Raw genomic sequence first — 13141 nt, 5'->3', positions numbered from 1 at the left:
TATTTATTTAAGCAAAGAATTTATAACCAAGTGCTGGATTTTGCTTTACTACAAAAAAGTTCTGATTTTAAATTTTGCAGTTAGTTTTTTTTTCAGTGATTAGTCCCATCATACACACACACAAAAAACAATCTCTCATTTTACATAGGCTTTGATCAGTAAAACAATGGCTCTCCTACTGGCGACTCTTAAATAGTCAAGATTAATTTCAAAGACATACATTCAAAAGTAGCAAAACAACACTTAACTTCTTGGAAGTGCTGTCAAAGAAAAGACAAGATTTTCATACTATATATTTTTTTACGTTGATAATAAAGTAGATTTCCTTTTTTTGTTAATTCAATATTCCTGTTGCAAAGAATAAGAATCATACACTAGACAACTCAGAGGCTATCACTTAAAAGATTTTCAGACAGTCTCTTAATAGAAACGTGTCTTAGTACAACAGTTTTAAGAATTATGACTAATGAATAAATATGTTCAAAATGTTATTTTTAATTAATTAATTAATTAATGCTTACATATCAAACATTGTAACTTACCAGGAAATGCCAGGGTCTTCCTTTGCCATGTTTTCTAAGAGATGCATTTGATAGGAAGAACATACCAGGAAATGGGGGAGATACTTCCCAAACTGACTGATGAGATATGTAAGTTGAACAGTCAAGAAATTCCACACCAATATCTCAAGTTCATTCCACACCAGTGGCCACCATCTGAGATATTTGAGGCTTGTCAGTGGATGGGGCACAGGAGTGGGTATGAGATAAGCTATAGGAAGGTGGCAACTGTCGTGAACATGGCACTAGCTTTGGAACCAGGAAGACTGGGCCCCAAATCTTGACTCTGCCACACTTGGTCCTGTGCCTTCTGAGCCTCAGTTTATTCACCTGAGAAACCATCATATCAACATCAACCTCACAGAGTCGTTGGAAGCATTAGAATATTAGTAGATGCTCAGCAATGGGCAGTTCTTATGAGGGGGGATAATTTTGGTATATTTACATACAGATGTAATTAGGTGGTGTTTGCAGTGTATTTATGTGTAGTGTATGGATATTTTAAAAGGCATGTTAGCAATCCTTACTCCACGAGGTTGCCACATGGATTGCAGAAAGGCTGGCACATTCTCCTGTTCCACAGAACTTTCTGTGATTCCAAAGTACACTGGAGACACCATCACTCTCTGAGCATACTCAACATAGTATCATCAAAAATGAAGAGTTGAGCAGTCGATTACAAGTAGCGAGACCTGTGATTTAGTCCTGGCTCCATCTCAAAAGAGCTCTGTGACCTTGGGTCAGTTGCCTCCTCTCTCTGGGCCTCAGTTTCCTAGTTTGAAGATGAAGAAATCACTTCTAGTTCTAAAACTGTATTAGGTACTGGAATCTCTGATTTTTGACTGAGGCAGAGGTTCAAGAAGAAGAAAACCTGTAGAAATGACTAAGGTAGTGGGAGAGATTGACTATTCATCTCATGTCTGAAAAAGTGATATTGACCGATTTTTACATGTTCCTTAAAAGCTAAAATTAAAGTAGATCAGATCAAGTTCCTTTCTTTGTGACTAAGGATGACAGGGAAATGTTACAAAGGTTTCTCTAAACCTAGCAATAGATGCACGCGACATGCAGCATACAATTTTGTCTGTGCACAGTCCTAACCAAGCCTTCAATAGGTGTTGGTATTTGGGTTGCAGTCACCACTGGGGTCACCAGTCACACACAGCCCCAAATATCTTTGATAAGTGTTATTTTGCTGTGGTGAATCTTTTCCTACAATTGAACCAATAAACAAATCCAAGTTTAAATGGTCCAGTTTCTAAGTCTAACCAACCATGGAACGGGCCACATTGGGAGGCCGAGAGCTCCTAGCCTGGAGCTCTCTAAGAAGGAGTCCAATGGACACTTTGTTAGGTGTGTTATGTCAGGGACTCAGTTATGGAGTGATCTATAAAGACCTTCTGAGCTCCAAAATTTTATGGTTTTTCTGGTTCTATCAACTCTTACCAGGCCAATTCTGGGAATGCATGTGATGGGTTTTACCTTCATGTTTATATTAAAAAAAAAAAAAAAAGAGAGAGAGAGGGAAAGGAGTTGTTCAAACCTATTGAGGAAGAGAAGGCTGTACATGAGTCAGTTGAGTGTTTTAGTGCTAAAGACACCAATATTCCAGGATTCTGAGCCATCGGGTTCTGGGTAATGAGTTTTTATTAAATTTGGATGGCAGCACTGTGCAAAAAAGTTCAGCGGAGGTGACAGACATGCCCAAACCTGGACCTGGCAAACAGGAGGCGGCAGGATCACCTTGCCCACAGTTGTTACAGTACCTGACAACTACCTGCCTGCTGGCTTCTCCCTGGATCCCCTGAGAATTTCCAGACCCGCCTTGGTTTGTACCAGCTCAGTGCCCATGGCTCAAGGATTATTCTATAATTTAATCTCATCCTTCTCCTTTTGGCAAGCTGCCTGCTCCAACTCAGAAGTTAAAAGGTTGCACTTCCTTAAAATGCAGTATTTCCCAACCGAACCTGCATCAATCAACCGATTAGTATAATTACACATGCACTGCTTAAGGCTAAACACTGGCTAATGATCGCTGGCTTTGTCTTATACCAGGCTGGTCTTTCTTGATCCAGCTGAGAACTGACCGCTTGAAAGGAGGTGCATGGGAAGATCAGAAAAGCAACTGAGAGGACACCGCGTCAAACTGTCATAGTCCTACGAGGGTCAGCCTTTGTAGCCACTGTCCAGATCTGGTAAGTTGGTGGAGTCTCGGGTTGAACTGTGGGGTGTGAATAGTGACTCAAGATTTTAAAAAATGGCATAGTAAAGGAGCTACCGAAGAGGTTTCCTGCCCTAACTCTCTTTTTAGGCTCTTTAGAAGGTCCTGTTACCCACCTACCCACCCCCCAATCTTACTGGTTCCCTCTGCTTTCTGTAGGTTTGTGTTGATTTGCTGGCCGGGGTAAGGAGTAGTGCGGTCCAACATTTGTAGGCATAGGAGCTTGGTCTGTGTGGATCTGAAAGGTTCAGAATCTTTTCGAGACTCACCCTAGCTCCAGGCAGAAGAACCCAAGGCCAGGGAGATAGACCCATCCCTAGAAGGATTGTACCTGAAAGGCCAGGTCCATGCTTGCTGTTGCAGGGCAGGGTGTTAAGGCCTGGCTCACTCCAGCTTCTCTCTAAAGAACCACAAATGGGTGGTAACACCCTTAGTTGGAAAGTAGGGCTCATGTTTCTGCTCCTGTCTGCTCCTGTCTGGGATTGCTGAGACCTTCTTTGTTTGAAGAAAACTATTTGGCTCTAAACTAAAATGTAAGTCTCAGTAACCATGCTCCTTCCATAGAGTCCAGTCCTCTCTCTCTCTCTCTCTCTCTCTGTCTCTCTCTTTCTCTCTGCCCTCTTTCCTCTCCCTTCACCTCTGCCTTCCTTTTTGGTTGTTTAGATTATGGTACATTTCAAGCAAAGGACTTATATGTTTAATCAACATTTTGCCGGAGAAGCCCACACAGAAGGGTTTTGAATCTGTTAGTGAAAGAAGGGAAGTGATACCAGCCCTTGGTGAGTGGTGACATCACTGAAGACTGTGTTCTGTTCCTTATAGTGCAGATGGGATTTTTCACTCCAAGAAGAGGATTAAATAATAGAGCTTTCCAGGAAAAGAGTGATATTTATTTATTTATTTATTTATTTATTTATTTATTTATTTACCTTTTCCAACTTCTTTATCCAATCCATTCAGAAATATAAGCATTTGATACCTGGAGACTGATTTCATTTTGTGGAGAAGACTATCGAAAACTAACATTAAAACTACAATCAATGAAAATAATAATATCCAAACATTTTTATATCCACTGTGTTGATTCTATGAATGAACAGCAGGGTTTGAAAGGACAAGTATGGACAATATCCTAGTTTTTCATGGAGAAAATCAGGACCAGAAAGAGAAATGCCTTGCCCAGGTTCATATACATGATAGATAGAAACCCCCAAACAGAGCCATTTTTCTGACTTGAGGCTCAGCATGTTTTTTCATACACCTTGCTGCCTCTTCTCACACAATAATCTTTTAAGATTAAGCCTTTAGGCTTGAGAGTTGGGTCTATGGAGTTACCAAAAGAACTAAGAAAGTGAAGCTTTGAAAAGATTATATTCTTATCCTTATTTCTCTGCATACTGTCTGAGTACCAAGGCAAAGGATTATTTGTTAAGACTGCTTTGAAAATTCACTGGCCCATGATTACTTGACTAATGCCAGTAATAAAACCCTGTGTATCAAAACCATACTCTTTTTGGCTCATTACTTGTTTTAGCTGAGTGGCCAGCTATGGGTGAGTTTACTGGTAGGAAGGTTTTCTGGAAGCAATGATTGGTTATAAAGTTTCTGTTGAGATCCAGGTAGCAACTTTAGTCAAGTACATATCTGTTACTAGTGAGAGGGTAAGAGATAGAACAGAGATCAGCCAGGTGGCTCCGCCCCAAATATTTGTCTGGCAGAGTCTAAACTGATCACCACTTGGATCACCTCTGGAATACTGGGAGAAGAAATAATGATTGTTGATCAGAGCTGGGTCTTAGGAAGTCCAGGATCTTGAATAAAACTAACCAATTTAGTGTTTTCCAGTTCCTACCAAATAAGAATGAGATTTCTCCCCTCTCTCCTCCTCTCTCACTCATTATCAGCATCATAAAATCAACCCCGGGTGAGATCTCAGAGAGATCAAGGTATGGTGGAAGTCATACTCAGCTGGGAATGCAAAGTCTCTGCTTCTCTCCAGGCTCTGTGTGGTCTCAGAAGTATGAACGATTTGACTTTATGGGTTTTAGTATCTCCATTTATCCAATGGAGAGTTGAACTGCATAGTCTTTGATACTTCCAGGCCTGGCATTCTTTGATTTTTCCCTAGAATCTTAGATTCTGGTCTAAACCTGCTTGACCAAGAATGCCAAAAGATGCCCAAGCTTCTTGTCTTTGATTTGCCTCTGTCTTACCAAGATTTCCAGGATGAAATGAGCAGGGGAGTGGCCTCTCTTCCCCCATTGTAGTTAGAGGTCTCACTGTGATCACTCAGCATCCCTGCCCAATCCCACCCTACCCCACCCCAGGCCTTCCCTCTGCCAATGACCTTAAGCTATGGCAAATGAAACACCCAGACACAACAGGAAACCCCTGATAGGGAGGGCTTTTATTTTAGATAGGAGAAAAGGGAGATGGGGAGTGTAAGACCCAGTCAGTCCCAGATGGGCCTGGACTCCAGCCCAGATGCCCCAACACCCCAGTTGAGTGCCTGTTCGACCATAGTGCTGCCATGCTGGATAGATGTATGTATGTGTGTGTGTGTGTGTGTGTGTACACACATACATTTTTTTTAAGCTCTCATTTGGATAATATCTTCTGTTCAGGACTCTCAGAGTCTAGAGGAGTAAGTTTACTAACTTAAACCCAGTGATTATCTACTCTCAGTTCCTATTCTATGTCCATTCTCTTTCTTCCACCCCTGTCTCTTTCTCATAATTAGCTTTATAATTGTAAAGGGCTTTTTTAGAGAAAAAAGCTGTTAGGTATAGTAAGAAATAAATTAGCATATTAACAAATAATTTCTGATTTGAATATCAGTGTAATGTACAAGATTAGAAAGCAAATAAATGAAAGTAAAAATAAAGCTTCTTGTGATCCCATCACTTAGAAATATCCACTGGGAACATTTTGGTGAGTTTCCTTCCAGTCCTTTTTTTAATATATATATACATATGCATGTATATTTACTTTCAATATTTTGTCATTGGTGTTTTAAATGGGTTTTAGGACTTATCATCACCATATACTTTTGGTCTTTTATCAGTTGTGTAAGATCTAATTCGTGTAATTCCATATCATTGTGGTGGCTGTCCTTCCTTAGTTGAATGCTGATCGATACAGAATATATTGCTAAAACTCCTAAAACCCGTCAGATGTGGATTTTGGAACTTACTTCCCTACCTGGACATACTCCAACAAAGAACTTTGAGGCATTGGGCAGTATGTTTCCAAACAGCTCCAGGGTTGTTTTTTTTTTTTTTTTAAGTCGCCCATTGTCTATTACATTTAACATTTATTGAACATCTGCTATACATGTCCGACATTGTGGTAAGTGATTTACATGTATTACATTACTTAATCCTAACTCCCCGGGGGTAAGTATATCCTGGTTTCCATTTTATAGATGAGGAAACTGGGGCTTAGGGAAGCTACAAAACCCAAAGTTGCAGAGCTAACAAGTGGTAGAGTCGTGCTTCAAACTTAGGCAGTTTGGTTCTAGAGTCCATGCTCTGGGCTCAAAGTTAAGTTACTCACTAATATACCAAGCTGGAGATGCCTCACCTGTTGGTAGGAGGGCAGAGTCTTGGGGGGCAGTCATTTGGACTGTGGGTATACATGGCCTTGTGAAATGAGCCCTGCTGATGAAAGCAGAAGATTTGCTGGAGTGAGTGCAAGACTAGGAGTCAAACAGACATGGGCTCTAAGCCTACTCTTCCAACATATCAGCCATGTGACCCTGGATATGTCACGGTCCTGTCTGAGCATCAGTGTTCTCTATAAAAGGGAGATAAGAGTATCAGTCTTAAAGGTTGTGGTGAGAATGAAGAATGACAACATGTAAAACCACCTGGCATGTTTCCAGGCATATAGCAAATGCTAATAGAATTTACTTGAATATGAATCTGAGCAGAAGGTTTCAAGTTGAGACCTGGTTTTTGGTCTTGGATCAAATACTTGGTGTGTGTTTTTGAGCAATGATCCTGGGGCCTTTCTAGGTCCAAGTTCCTCATCTTTCTAAGAGGTGGTTGGACTAGAGATCTCCATGACCCTATCTAGAAGCTGGGCCTCTAGAAGTTGGTTTTTAGCAAAAGGAGTATGGCAGATGATATCTTCCCTTCTCCTATCAGTCTGAAACAAGGCCAAGGTTCCTTGAGTCCAATATGTTTCTCCTTGGCCCCTCTGCCCTGTGGTTGTTCTTGACTAGAGCCATGCACTTGGAGCTTTCTGAAATGTCTGAGGTCTGATGAAAATCACAAATATTTCTTAGAAAGAAGGGGTGAGGTTGTGACTGTGAGACACATTAGCCCTTCTAGGGATGGAGGGTCACAGCTTTATAGTTCTTTCAACGATGAAGGAAAATAGCTCCTTGACTTGCTCCTAAGAATACTGTTGGGAAATCACAAAGCCAGATGATTCATTGGGTCTCTTGTACTAGATCATTTTATGATTCAGTTGGAAGACAACCCCTTGAATTTTACCTGAAGGGCTCCAAGAAGCTAAGCCCTGTGAGGAGTGGAGAACTGACAGGGGTCTCACTCTAAAGATGTCCCTCATATGCTTCCATCAAGGAAACATCAACCAAGACCTGAAGAGCATAGACATGTCTTGTTAGGATCCCACAGAAAGGATAATTAAGGTTTTTTTCCTATTTCCCTGACCATGTCTTATTCACCTTGGCCAGCACCTCCTCCTCTCCCAAACCACTGAGGAGTGTCTCAAGGCTCAGCTATCGGACTTCTTGTTCTGTGTTCACTTCCCTGGGGATTTTATTCAGTTTCACAGTTTTAATAAAATCTCAACACTGACAACTCCTGGATTTCTATCTCTAGCTTAGATTTCTCTCTGGGACACCAGACTCAGAAATCTAGCTCCCACTCAGGCACCACTTTCTGACTGTCTATTTGGCTGCTCTAACTGAGCCATCCAAATTAGAGTTCCTGATGTGCCCCAAACTCCTTCAAATCTGCTCCACCTGCAGTCTTTCCTTTTTGGGTAAATAACAATTCCATCTGTTATAGTTGCTCAGACCAAAGAAAATGAAGCCGGGCTTGATTCCTGTTTCTCCACAACCCACATCCAGACTACCAGCAACATTATTGGCTCTGCCTTAAAAATTATATACAGAATACTCCTCACCATTTCCTAGTCCAAGCCACCATCATCTCCCTCCAGGATTATTATAACAAATCCTTAAATAGTCTCTATGCTCCTACCTTGCCTATCTGAGCAGAGTGGCTAGAGGGATTCTGTGAAAATAAACTTTGGATCTTGTCCAGGCTGTCAATAGTTTTCCATCTCATCCAGAGGAATAGAAAATGCTTCCAGCGCCCAATGGAGTTTATATAACGTACTCTCCTTTCCTCGCTCTCTTACTGCTCTGCCCTCCTTCACTCTGCTCTAGTGCCATTTGCAGGAGTGCCAGCCTCCAGGTGTACAGCCAGCCCCCTTGCTAGTCCTCAAACATGGGCATGCTCTAGCTCGAGGCCTTGGTGCTTACAGTACCCTCGTCTGCTACCAAGAGGTAGCAGATATCCAAATGGTTCCCTTCTTCATTTCTTCTCAGTCTTCTGTGTCACCTGCCTAATGGTGCCTTCCCTAACACCCTATCTCATACTGTATCCTGCCCCAACACATGTCCTGCTGCTCTTCCTTGCTTTTTCCCTTTTTAGCATTTATTATCATCAGAACAATTATATATTTGCTCTCGAGTGTATTGTCTGTTTCTCCCTGCTAAAAGGAAACTCCAAAGGGTGGGAGCACAGCACAGTGCCTGGCATTCAGTAAATAATAAAGAAATGGGTGGGGTGGTTGGCCAAAGGCTTTATGGAGGAACCTGAGTTTGAGTAACCCTCTGAATCACAGGAAGATCGGAGGACCAGAGGCTGACAACAAGGTGCTCAGGAAAAAGAGACATTTGGTCAGAGGCCAAGTGGTGCCCCGCAGGATGAATAGGGCCAGACTAACTGCCTTATTCTTTATCAGCCTTTATCTACCTGCTTTTATTTCTTCCAGAGCACCTAGTGCCTGTCTTTAAGTATGTAGAAAAATCCGATGACTGCCTGGTATAATAGAAAGCTCATGGATGGAATTCAGAGTCGTAGACCTAAATCTAGAAGTGTGACCTTAGACTAGCCACTTGACCTTTCTCAATCTCTGTTTGCTCATCTGTCAAAGAAGGAAAACAACACTGGCTTGTGTTCTTGTGGCGGGGAGGGGGTCTGTTGTAAAGATCAAATGAGATAACGGATGGAAAATGATTCACACTTTGAAAGCTGGACCATGTAGTAGGGATTAGTGAAATACATGAGCATGTCACTGAAATAGTCACTCAGACTCACATATAGATATCTACCTCAGTGACAAGGAAAGAAGTAAAGGGAGTTCCAAATTGGTGACTAATTCAAGAAATACTTCGTTTGGGTTTTTGAATATGGGAGAGACATGGGAGGAGGGATTGGAAGATGTACCTTCCTGAGGACATGGCTTGTGTCCAAATAAGATGCTATTTGTTCCCTGTGCACCAGGCCCTGGAGATTATATCTCTTTTCATCCTTACATACATGTGTGAGTTGGGTATTATTGCCACCTTCTTTAGAGAAAAGAAAGCTGAGGTTCAGAGAAGTTAAGTAACTTGCCCAGGGTCACACAGGTATTTAATATCAGAGTCCAAAGAAATCAGCTTTGTTTTAAGAGATTCTGTGTTCTTTCGATAAACTGCCTTTGCAGGGACTTTGATGCTATGAACTGAACAGCTGACAGTGTTGCCTCAGTGGCCTCAATTTGGGCAAGTAAATAACACACAAGTTTAAAACATCAGGGGCCCCCACAGAAAGCAGACTCTAAGCTATTACACATAATTCAAAAAGTGAAAAGGAAAGTCCATGCCAAGTGTGAGTCTAAACTCTTTTCTAGGCCACTGTCTTGTGCTGTGAATGGTTTCTCATGGCAGTGCATGGCAACCATTTAGAAGAAACCAAGATTTGGAGGTAAGCTTTCAGTAAAAGCATAAGAATGATACAGGGGAAACAATGCCCACTGGTCTTCCTAAGCATCAGAAAATTTTTTTCCTACAAAAAGCAGCATAAGAAATGACATGACTAGCATCCAAGTCCAGATTTTATTTATTTGTTTGCTTGTTTATTGGAGTATAGTTAACACACCATGTGACATTCCAAACATACAACATTTCAGGTGTAAGACACAGTGATTAGACAAGTCTAGTTATTATTATGCTCACCAAGAGTGTAGCTACTGCTTGCCACTATACAAGACTATCACAGTACCTTTGACTGAACTCCCTATGCTGTACTCTTTCATCCCTGTGATTTATTCATTTTATAGTGGAAGCTTGTACCTCCCATTCCCCTGCACCCACTTTGCCCATCTCCCCTTCACCCTCCCTTCCAGCAACCATCAGTTTGTTCTCCATATTAATAGGTCTATTTCTGCTTTTTGTTTGTTTGCTTATTCATTTGTTTTGATTTTAGATTTCACATATAAGTGAAATCATATGGTATTTAATTTTCTCTGTCTGACTTATTTCACTTAACATAATACCCTCTAGGTCCTTTCATGCTGTCACAATAGCAATATCTCATTCATTTTCATGGCTGAGTAATATTCATATATATATATATATGACAAAATATATATCTTCTTTATCCATTCATCTCTCAGTGAATACTTGAGTTGTTTCCATATCTTGACTATTGTACATAAAGCTGCAATAAATATTAAAGGGCTTATATCTTTTTGAATTAGTGCTTTTATTTTCTTTGGGCAAATACCCAGTAGTGGAATTACTATATCATTTGGTAATTCTATTTTTTTTTAATTTTTATAAGTTCAATATAATCAACATACAGTGTTATATTAGTTTCAAGTATGCAATAGAATGATTCAACAGTTCTCTACATTACTCAGTAATCATCACAATAAGTGTACTCTTAATTCCCTTCCTCTATTTCCCCCATCCTCCCACCTAACTCCCTTCTGGTAACCATCAGTTTTTTCTCTGTATTTAAGTGTCTGTTTTTCTGTTTGTCTCTTTGTTGTTTATTTGTTTTGTTTCTTTTTTTTTATTTGTTTTGTTTCTTAAACCCCACCTATGCATGAGATCATATGGTATTTGTCTTTCTCTGATTGACTTATTTCTCTTAGCATCATATCCTCTGGATCCATCCATGTTGTTGCAAATGGCAAGATTTCATTCTTTTTATGGCTGAGTAATCTATCTCTCTATCTATCTGTATAGATTACTAATTTGGGGGGGGAGATCTCCATACTATTTTCCACAGTGGCTGCACCAGTTTGCATTCTCACCAACAGGGCAGGAAGGTTCCTTTATCTCCGCATCTTTGCCAATACCTGTTATTTTTTATCTTTTTGAATCTAGCCATTCTGACAGGTGTGATTTCACTGTAGTTTTAATTTGCATTTCCCTGATGATGTAGAGCATCTTTTCATGTGTCTGTGGCCATCTGTATGTCTTCTTTGGAAAGATGTCTATTCAGATCCTCTGCCCATTATTTAATTGGATTGTTTGGTTTTTTGATGTTGAGTTGTGTAAGTTCTTTACATATTTTGAATATTAATCCTGTATCAGATATATCATTTGCAAACATCTTCTCCCCTTCAGTAGGTTGGCTTTTTATTTTGTTGATGGTTTCCTTCAGTATTCTAAGGCTTTTTATTTTGCTGTAGTCCCTGCAGTTTATTTTGCTTTTGTTCTCCCTGCCTGAGGAGACATCCAGAAAAATGAAGCTAAGGCTGATGTCAAAGAAATTGCTGCCAGTGTTTTTTTTTTTCTAGGAGTTTTAGGGTTCCCTTTTCACACTTAAGTCTTCAATCCATTTTGAGTTTATTTTTGGTTATGGTGTGAGAAAGTGGTCTGGTTTCACTCTTTTGCATGGAGCTGTCCAGTTTTCCAAGCACCATTTGTTAAAGAGACTCTTCCCTACTGTGTATTCTTGCCTCCTTTATTGTAGATTAACTGACTGTATAAGCATGGGTTTATTTCTCCCAGTGTAGATTTTAACTGGTGACACTTGTGCAGCAACACATCTGTCATCTGCCACATAATGGGACTTAACCAATGTTCATTGAATATACACAGGTATCTCTGTATGTATGCATAATACACATGGTAACAGGTATGGTTTTGGTAACTATGTATGTAAATTTGCTTGGATCAGTGGTGGCTATACAGATGGATGGACACTGGTTCCACAAGTTGGAGAAATGCCAAAAAATAAATAAAAATAAAACAGAAAAGCCTATAACATGCTGACAGAATATTTGCTTTAAACATTTATGTACCTGGGACGCCTGGGTGGCTCAGTGGTTGAGCGTCTGCCTTTGGCTCAGGGCATGATCCTGGATTCCCGGAATCGAGTCCCATATCGGGCTTCTTGCATGGAACCTGCTTCTCCTTCCCTCTGCCTCTCTTTCTGTGTCTCTCATGAATAAATAAAATCTTAAATAAAATAAAATAAAATAAAATAATAAAATAAAATAAACACTTATGTACCAGAAAATGTATTGATCATCTACTGGATGCTAGTGGGAGCAAATGAGAGGCATATCTCTCCACTGGCCTCAGACAGTTTTAAGAAAAGTAAACAGATGATTTTAAATACATGATTTTTGTAAGAACTACTTGGATTTGGAGGCAAAGGAGAGCCATTTCCCCCTTGGTGTAACACACCAATATATTATTAGGGGTGAAAGAGGCCTAGGTCATCCTGCGCACTTAGCCATTTTAGATTGCAAGACAGCTTCCTAAAGGAGGTTACACAGTGATTCTTAAACATATTTTTTTAAAAAAATAAAAATATAAACAAACCCATTCTCTAGCCACACTGTTTTCGGTAGGTGCTACACAGAAAAATGGATCTTTGCAAGGAAGCAGAGAGCTTGATGGGATGGTGTAAGTCCAACAGCATGGGCTTTAGATTTGACTTAATCAGGATTTGAATCCCTCTCATCTACGAATTAACTCTTTGATCTCAGAAGGCTATTTCCATTTGGAACCTAGGGCTCTTGTCTTAGGAGATGAAGACCCCTGTCTGTGTCTCCCATCAGTATGAAATAAGGTTACCTTGTAGGGGGCTCAGCAGAGTAGCTGGTTCACAGAAGATCTCAGTATCTCCTTTCTCCCCACACTGGCAAACACTCCATCAGCCTCGAACTCCCTCAACACCCTTGAGCAAGGCACTTACTGCCTTCTTCCTTTCCCTCATCTACCATATTTGGTGTTGGGCCAGATGATCTCTAAGGTTTTGTTCAATGATACTGTCTAGTTCTCTTTTTTACCATAGGGCTGGGCTAGCTGGACAGT

General features: G+C 40.5%; 1 protein-coding gene across 1 annotated transcript in view; it reads left to right on the top strand.

Annotated features, from left to right (window-relative positions):
* Positions 1-13141, top strand: part of BCL6 (BCL6 transcription repressor) — a 91718-nt gene that overhangs the window by 38339 nt on the left and 40238 nt on the right. The window contains exon 3 of the mRNA XM_055307712.1: positions 2616-2755. The gene's annotated coding sequence lies outside the window, so the exon portion shown is untranslated. The remainder of the gene's footprint in view (positions 1-2615; positions 2756-13141) is intronic.

This window comes from Nyctereutes procyonoides, unplaced genomic scaffold, assembly GCF_905146905.1.
Source record: "Nyctereutes procyonoides isolate TBG_1078 unplaced genomic scaffold, NYPRO_anot_genome, whole genome shotgun sequence".
Lineage (NCBI taxonomy): Eukaryota > Metazoa > Chordata > Mammalia > Carnivora > Canidae > Nyctereutes > Nyctereutes procyonoides.
This window is presented reverse-complemented; position numbering and strand designations above follow the sequence as displayed.